This window comes from Podarcis bocagei, assembly GCF_964188305.1.
Source record: "Podarcis bocagei genome assembly, chromosome: 9".
In the NCBI taxonomy this organism is placed as follows: domain Eukaryota; kingdom Metazoa; phylum Chordata; class Lepidosauria; order Squamata; family Lacertidae; genus Podarcis; species Podarcis bocagei.
Window position 1 is genome coordinate 74222832 of NC_138134.1, and position 9480 is coordinate 74232311.

Sequence of the window (9480 nt, forward strand, 5' to 3'; positions counted from 1 at the left end):
CGCAGCTCAAAGGGAATATTGTACAGCTGGAAAAGATTCAGAAAAGGGCAACCAAAATGATCCAGGAGTGGAGAAACTCCTGTCTGAGGGAAGTTGACAGTGTTTGAGGCCTTTTAGCTTGTGGGCACAAAGGTGACTGGAAAGGGCATAATAATGTGTATAAAATTATTTATGGTATTATTAGATAATAATTTCATTGCACAGTGGCACCTTGGTTTAAGAACAGTCCTGTTTACGAACGATTCGGTTTACGAACTCCGCAAAACCGGAAGTAGTGTCCCGGTTTGTGAACTTTACCTCGGTCTAAGAACGGAATCCGAACGGCGGAAGGGCACCGGCAGCAGGAGGCATCATTAGGAAAAGTGCGCCTCCATTTAAGAATGGTTTCGTTATAAGAACAGACTTCCAGAATGGATTAAGTTCATAAACAGAGGTACCACTGTACTAATTTCCAGGTGGATATCAAAATTAGCAAATATCAGCATAGCCCTGCTATATGTGGGGTTCCTGGAGGTTACCTACCCAAGCACTGGATGTTACAAGCTTAACTTCAACAACACTGCAGTGTTAAAGGTAAAGGTACCCCTGACCGTTAGGTCCAGTCACCGATGACTCTGGGGTTGTGCATTCATCTCACGCGATAGGCTGAGGGAGCCGGCGTTTGTCCGCAGACAGCTTCCAAGTCATGTGGCCAGCATGACTAAGCCACTTTTGGTGAACCAGAGCAGCATACGGTTGTTCACCTTCCCACCGGAGCAGTGCCTGTTTATTTACTTGCACTTTGACATGCTTTCAAACTGATAAGTTGGCAGGGGCAGGGGCTGAACAATGGGAGCTTACCCCATCGCGGGGATTCAAACTGCTGACCTTCTGATCAGCAAGCCCTAGGCTCTGTGGTTTAGACCACAGCGCCACCCGCATCCCTACCACAGTGTTAGGTGATGGATATATCTGTCTTGAACTTCTTTGTTTACTTAATTTTTCTGCTCTTCCTTAAGGGGAGGAAATTTAAGCTCCTTCTTGCCCTATCTTGAAGCATCCTTATGATCTTATCTCTTCTTACTATCCATCTCTGCCTTCCCTTCAGACGCCTCACTTGGTCTCTTTGCTCTTCAGATAGCCATTTTCATTTTCAAAACCTCATCTTTCATCTGTTCTTTCCTGTGGCTTTGTTCATTTTATCTGGTTCCTCCTTATGCCTGCATCCCTCTTCCGCTATTGATCCAACTTCCTTTGTTTGTGGAATGAGTGAAAGTCCATCATTTTTTTCTTGCTTTCTCCTCATCATCTATCTGTGTATTCTCTCCCCCCCCCCTATTGACACTAGGCAGGTTATCTCTCTTCTCCCCCAAGTGTTTTTATTAGACTGGAAGCCTACAGGTAAGGGCCATGCCTCTGGACCTCAGAGCTGTGCATGGTGGTGACCCCAAGGCACTCTGAAGAACCAACATTTGTTTTCCTTTGGTTAAAGCCATATCACAAAGATCAGGCTGCTTGGGAACAGAATTAACTTGCAGTTGGATGAGTTTTTATGGGGGGGGGGTGTTCCTTTAGCAACACTCCCTCAATAGGGCATGTTGAAATTTTCAGCTTTCAAATTCCAAAAATGAGGGGTGCTAAAAAGTTGTAACATAAACTGGGAATTCAGAAGCTATTTTGGTTAAATTAATATAACTTAGTTTTGCTTGGTAATTATAATGTGTGTAAAATTGTACAGAAATAATTAAAAATGTTTGCCAAGTACCTGCAGTTTGTTGTTGTTGTTGTTGTTGGTAAGCATTATCTGACATTTTCAGAAAGTAAAAATAGAGTTCTTTTGTTTTCTGAAAGCAGTTTATGTGCTTCTTCATCCAACATACACTTACCAAGCTACACTGGCTCCCAGTACGTTTCCGAGCACAATTCAAAGTGTTGGTGCTGACCTTTAAAGCCCTAAACGGTCTCGGTCCAGTATATCTGAAGGAGCGTCTCCACCCCCATTGTTCTGCCTGGACACTGAGGTCCTCCTCTGAGGGCCTTCTGGAGGTTCCCTCCCTGTGAGAAGTGAGGTTACAGAGAACCAGGCACAGGGCCTTCTCGGTAGTGGCACCCGCCCTGTGGAATGCCCTCCCATCAGATGTCAAGGAAATAAACAACTACCTGACTTTTAGAAGACATATTGAAGGCAGCCCTGTTTAGGGAAGTTTTTAATGTTTGATGTTTTATCGTGTGTGTTTTTATTTTGTTGGGAGCCGCCCAGAGTGGCTTGGGAAACCCCGCCAGATGGGTTGTTGTTGTTGTTGTTGTTATTACTATTATTATTATTATTATTATTATTATTATTATTATTATTACTTCTGCATAAGCACAGCTGATGCTTTCAAATCGGATGGAAGCTGGTTTGAGGGAAAATGGATCAACCAGCAGCCCCCACCAGCAGCAGGAGAGGAGCAGTAGCTGAATTTACCTGCAAAGCAGGTAAAGCTTTTGTGACCATCTTCCTGCTTTTCTTTGCTACTGCTCTCCCCAGAAGGAGAGGAGAGATGATGAGCCACCATTGAAGGACTCCAGACCCCCACCACCACCACCACCACCACCACTGATTTGTAACACCAGACTTCTGGGTGGGGAAGTTAAACGGGGAGGAAATGTTGGTGCAATGTGAATGATTCTTGGACCAGGAAGAGGTTGAGGCCATGTTTAATTTTTGTTCATTTGTTAATTAGTGGGTCTGAGCATTGCTTTGTTTATTATTTGAGTTTCTTTTAATGGGTGTTATGTTATATATGAAATATTACTGCCCCCACTTTCCGCCCTATGGTAATCCCCCCCCATAAGTCACTTGCAAACCTTTAGGTGACAGGCAACTAATACAGTGGTATCTTGGTTCTCAAACTTAATCCGTTCCGCAAGTCTGTTCCAAAACCAAAGCGTTCCAAAACCAAGGCGCTCGTTCCCATAGAAAGTAATGCAAAACTGATTAATCCGTTCCAGACTTTTAAAAGCAACCCCTAAAACAGCAATTTAACATGAATTTTGCTATCTAACAAAACCGTTGATCCATGAAATGAAAGCAATAATCAATGTACTGTACTATAAAATAAATAAGATAGTATTGTAGATGATAAAAAAAATAAAATCTTAACTGCACTGAGGATAGTCATTGTTTGGTTGCAGGCTTTTATCCATTTCCGCAGTCACACACTCAATCAGTCAATCAATCAATCAATCAGTCAATCAATCAATCAGTAGCTGAACTGGTTTCCACACAGTCACAAAAACAAATTAACCAAAAAGCCTGAAAAACAAAACACAAAATAAATAGCAAAAACCAAAGCACCAAACTTAATCCATTCCAGAAGTCTGTTTGACTTCCGAAATGTTCGAAAACCAAGGTGCAGCTTCTGATTGGTGCAGGTGCCAAACAATAGCCGACCATCGCATCGGATGTTCGGCTTCCGAAAAACATTTGAAAACCGGAACACTTCCAGGTTTTCAGCATTTGAGAACCAAGGCGTTTGAGAACCAAGGTACCACTGTAACTGAAATGAAAATGAAAATTACTCAGGAAAGAAATTTCAGGAAGTTACAGGATATATATAGATACAACTTGGTGACATCATGCGGGAATCCTTGCTTGAGGATGTGTTCACATGTGTACATGGCTTCGTACACCAGCAGTAGAAACACACTGGAGCCAGCCTAAATAGTATTGTGTGCACAGCTGCTATTTAGATACATTTTTGATAGGTTCCAAATTTATTTTGAATTCACTTTAGCCAGAGTATAAAACACAAACAGAAGCAGATCAGAACACATTAAAAACCAAGAACCGAGTGCAGCAATTCACAAAAAAATGTTTTGGTGGTAAAGCATGTACAAATAAGGTTTGGAAAACAGTGTTGTAAGAGAAGTTAACTCAGCAGCGTCGATTGCGCAGAGACGTGTCAAAATTAGACAGATTTACTTCTGTGGCCTGGCCCTTTTTGGTTGCTCTTAATCAAGCAGGTTCTATTCAAATACACTTTTATCGCAATGTGTGTATTCATAAACACCTTTTATTGCAAAACGTGGATTTAAAACACAGTTTTGTTTTGTTTTCTGAACTGAGAAGTGTATCGTACAAATCAGAGAAATGCTAAATCAGAAGCATGTGTTGCAATCTGCTCATTAGTCTGGGAGCTGCAAATTAGGTCGCTTTGCTTAAAAACAAGGACTGAATGTTTTATTTTGTTTAATAGTCTGTTGGGAGCCGCCCAGAGTGACTGGGGTAACCCAGCTAGAAGGGTGGGGTATAACTCAACAAATCAATAAAGTATTATTATTATTATTATTATTATTATTATTATTATTATTATTATTATATTTCTCTCCTTTTTTAGCTGCTGTGTCATCTCCTAACTGCTGCCACCTGCTTGCTCGCCAGAGAAAGTCAATGAGCAAGGAGACAGGGGCAACTATTTATTATTTATTTGCATCCTGCCCTTCTTGCCACAGGAGCCCAAGGTAGCAAGCACACAAATGATACAGCATCTAAAACAATTCCATTAGAGATGCAGACTTCTTCTTGCCACTACCACCATTGTTTTTATGTTCATTTCTTTAGGTCCAGAACAAGAGACTGGTACGATACCCTTTGAAATTTGCACCTCTCTGAATTTTGCAATGCAGTTCTCCAGCCAAGGAATGTTCACGTGAAATGCGTACCCTGGGGTAAAGCGTGCATTAAAATGCGTCAGCAAAAATTACATGAAAATGCATTTTAATGGGGGGAAATTGCTTTGCAAAAATTGCAAAGCTTCATGCAGATTCACACTGAAATGAAATTTTCACAAGGACAATGCAATGCTAATGTGGAAATGTGAACTTAAGATTGGAAAAATGACGAACTGCGAGGGACTAATATGGACAGATATGCCCACCACCAGCTGTTGTTGCCACGCGCAATGGAAGATGAAGAGGGAGAAAAAAGAATAAGATTTTAGTCAAACAGAACAAAATTGTGCCTCTGCTAATGGTGAGCGCTCTGGCCATGATGCAACTTTAAAAAACTCAATGGTCAGAAAATATTGGCCCAGACCTAATCCATGCTATTCTGCCAGGTCTTGCTATAAATATAATTCCAGCAGCTAGGAATAGAAGGAGAATGAACCAAGAGATGTAAAGCAGCTCATGGGCACCAATCAATTCCCCAATTTTAAAAAGTGGACATAGAAAGAGGGGAGCCTGTGTTACCATTTTGTAACTGGGCCTAGAAAAATAGTACTTCAGGCACTGATCCCAGACTGCCTGGATTTAAGTATTTATTTAATCGATGCCTCGGCTGCCCTTCATTATAAATATTTTCAGGATGGCTCACAAAAATAAGACAAAGGGAACAATAAAAATAAAATAAAAGCCGGCTGTAAAATGGGAACTATTAAAAAAGGAGGGGGGAAATAGCAAAGAAAACTGGCAGCAGTAAAATGCTATCATAATATGTCAGGGAACTGACATCAGAGCAACAGGAGGAGAGGCTCTCCGATTCTGCAGGGGAAGGTACCAGCACAAGGGGGAGACGTAGCTTGATAGAGGGGGAAGGAAATCAGCGTAACACCAAGGATCCAGGAGAGCAAATGGCAGAAGAGGTGGAAGGGCTTCGGGATTCTTCCTTGGAAGTCAGTGAGGAGAGCCCTGATCCTCCACCACCCATGCCCTCCTTGCGCAGAAGACTCCCACGCAATGAGAGGCCGAGACGATTGGGTGTCAAACAGCTTTTATGCTGGCAAAGGTTTAAGAAACGCCCACAGACAGATTCTGCTAGCGACTGAGGCAGCCACGCTGAGATGGGCTGTGCAGTCAAAACGGTTTAAACTATGCAACCAAGCTTCCAAACGGGAAGGTTTACGCACGAGTAACTCCCAACCATTACATAATATTAACAGTGAAGAGCTTAGGGAAACAATATGGTATTTTGCCTGGCATAGAAAAGATAGCAGAGAATGTACCAGGCAAGTCTCCCTGCTAGAAAATGGAAAGAGTTCCATAAATGGAGTACCAGGAGCCAGGAAGATGTTCTTCCCAGTCCCCAGCCAGTGCATCTCTAATAGTGGGAGCTCCCACAGGAAACCCTCCAACAATGGTTAGGGAAGGTTAGGAACAAATACTCTTTGGTGAGAGAACCCCAGCAGAGATTTAACATAGGAAAGCATGTAGCAAATAATAGCATGGAAATATAGGCTGTGAAACCTTAAAATGTGCCCTTCCCAGTGAACTCCAAAATGAGCCCTTTAATAGTTATTTCCAAAGTATTCAACTTCCACTAGACCACGCATTTGGTAAGTTATAAAATGGTTTACTTACAAAGTCTTCAAAGGTCAGATTCATGTGCTTTTCCATACAGTAGTCAGAAAAACTGCACAGGCAGTAAAACGTAGCTTGATTACAAAATGGTAAAAGTTCCTAAACTATTAATATAGGAAAATACTAGTTTAAGATTCCATTGTTGTCTGAAACAAAAGAAGTTGGTTAAAGCCATGCGGCTGGAAGGAGCAGCTCAGAGCTCCTTGGACACTGAAGTTCACATGTAGACTGAAGAAACAAAGGTTTGGTTACCTATTTCCTCCCAAGGTGAGGGGAAGTGACATAGGCTAAGCATGGCAGGACGGTTTACTCTATGAAACGAACCCTTTCATGCATTAATTAGAGTCAAGCATGAAGGCTGATTGCCGAAGAATTGATGCTTTTGAATTATGGTGTCAAGATTCTCTCCTCTGAGACTCTTGAGAGTCCCATGGACTGCAAGAAGATCAAACCTATCCATTCTGAAGGAAATCAGCCCTGAGTGCTCACTGGAAGGACAGATCGTGAAGCTGAGGCTCCAGTACTTTGGCCACCTCATGAGAAGAGAAGACTCCCTGGAAAAGACCCTGATGTTGGGAAAGATGGAGGGCACAAGGAGAAGGGGACGACAGAGGATGAGATGGTGGGACAGTGTTCTCGAAGCTACCAGCATGAGTTTGACCAAACTGCGGGAGGCAGTGGATGACAGAAGTGCCTGGCGTGCTCTGGTCCAGGGGGTCACAAAGAGTCGGACATGACTAAACGACTAAACAACAACAACAACAACAACAGGGTGGTTTAGCCTACAGAAGGTTTGGGGAACCTGTGGCCCTCCAGGCGTCAACTGTTGTCAGTTAGTGTACCAAGCTAAATGGACCAATGGTCTGACAGCTTCCCACATTCCTATACAGATGCAGACTTCTCCAAAGCAGAAGTTGTCAGGAAAGTCAGTGAACAGGACTGATGGGGAGGATAAGCAAGGTGACTATGGGAGGGGGGAGGTGGCTGTGTGTGTGTGTAATAAATTGCAGATGAAATTCCATGCAGCTTTAAAATAAAGAAGCAAAGCAGTTGATGTGGACATTGATAAACAGGAAGAGGTATATTGAAGAGGTATGCCTGAGCTCACCTTTCAAGTCCATCATCACTCAAATACTTTTACAGCTCTCCCTTGGCTCGGCAATGACATTCTGGCTAGCAATGTGCCGCCAAACATGTACAGAATAAATGAGTGGGCTTTCTGAAAAGGCCAGACATCTTGGGGCTTGCTTCCTAAGGGAGGCGGGGGAGGGTAGAGGCAATAACATAATTTTACGTAATAGTGATTGTAATGGGAAGCTATTTCTTGACTTGGGAGTGGTTTGCATTCACCGCAGCGGGCCTCCATGAAAGGACATCCATTAAGTCCATTAGGTGGTGTACATCTGACCTTGGATCTGAAGTGGAGGGGAAGGGGGCAATTTCCACCATGGATAACAATCGCATCAGAGTGGCGAGGTGGCTTTCCTATTCTTGGACGGCTTGTCTCCAGGGCTATTCCTTCTCGGCTTTGAAATGCTTCTTGATTAGGCCCCAGGCCTTTTCCCCAAAAGGTGCTGATGAGGAATTGAAAAGCCTAATTGCTTTTTATCTAGATCCATCTGCATTGCTGCCCATTTCCACTGCAGACACATCAGTCTCTTTTATAAACCTCTGTGGGAAAGGCTGCTTCGAGGCCTAACACCACCAATGCCATCATCTCCCCAAGAATGCAGCTTAAAAGGAGTTCAGGAACATATTTCAAAAAGCCCAAGTGGCAAATTCACACTTCGTGCATTACTGAGGTCCCTGCATGCCTAGCCCTATGTTAGACAACATCTTAACAATTAACAACAAATTAAAAGTGAAATGAAATATGTTACAACAAAAGTGGTACTAAAGCGGCAAAAATAGAGTGGCTTGCCAAATTATTGGAGTACTACAATATATCCAAAACAATGGGAGAAATTGGAAGGATCTCAAAAGAGAAGATAGACAGGGACTGGAAGGTGTTTAAAAGATACTTGCAAAACTATATCGAAAAATCAGAACTCCTATTAGAATAAACAAGTTCCGTTTTAAATACTGGAATACTAAATAAGATGGATAAAGACTCTCCTCCCTGAAAGAGAGGGGAGTGGTTGTGGGCGGGAGCCCGAGCGCCGCCCAGCAGGGGGCATTGCCCTCTGCCTCCAGCTCACCTGGCTGGCGCTCACGCCCCCCCCCCCCCGGTGGCCACCCAACCAGGTGCCACGGAGGGGGCGTGTTCAGCAGCCTTTTGCTGTAGCGCCAGCCACTCCCTGGCCTCATTCCTCATTGTCGTCCCGTCGCGAGTCACCCACCCTCCACTCCCTTTTAGTTAGGGCTTAGGCCTTGCTATGGACCTTAGGTTGGTCGCCCTGGTTGCCCGGGGGGCCTGGTAGGAGTTTTTCCATTTGGCATTAGGCTTTTTGGTTTTTTCGCCTACCTCGTAGCAATCGTCACAACTTTTGTGTTATTGGTGGGTAGGTTAGGCATTGGAATAATGTGTTGTGGTGTGTCGAAGTGCTAGGTGTGACCATCGCCTATGCCTTCAATTTTTAGGGGTATTCCGTTAAAGGAATCTGGCGGTCGTGTATTCTGTCCGATGCCTGCTTGGCGGGAGGCCATGGCACGACCCTCGGTGACAGCAGGGGTGAGCCTATAGTTGGATTAGCATCAACAGGCTCCACCTACTGGTGAATAAACCCACTTGTTTCGATCCAATGCCTAAGCCAATACCTTTTCATTGCTGTAATCAATAAAGTTGTGGCCTTTTCTAGCCCATCAACCTTATATCACGTGTCCTTGTGTCTTCATTTCACTTTGCGGGGGTCGGGTCCTCGAACCACAACAATGTGTAATAGAAAAAGAAGCATGAAAGTAGGTTAAAGGTGTGTGAAAGAAAGTAATAGAAGTGGAAAGAAATTGCAATTGAGTAGATTAGAAGTCTAACACAAAGGTGGGGTGAGGGGTGGTGGATGGTGGTGGGAAAAGGAATTATCTGTGAGATTGAGTGTTGGTATGTTTGAACATTTTTAAGGATTGTATGAAATGTATGTTTGTATGTTTGTATATTCACAATATGTGTGTATTAATGCTGAATAATTTTAACAATAAAAACTTTTCAAAAAAGGGGGGGGA

General features: G+C 43.3%; 1 long non-coding RNA gene across 1 annotated transcript; it reads left to right on the top strand.

The window, feature by feature from the left end:
- The first annotated feature begins 8539 nt into the window (after positions 1-8539).
- On the top strand, positions 8540-9132 carry LOC308594812. Its single transcript, XR_014011634.1, has 2 exons — positions 8540-8644; positions 8827-9132. It is a non-coding gene; the product is annotated as an uncharacterized lncRNA (long non-coding RNA).
- The last annotated feature ends 348 nt before the right edge of the window (positions 9133-9480 follow it).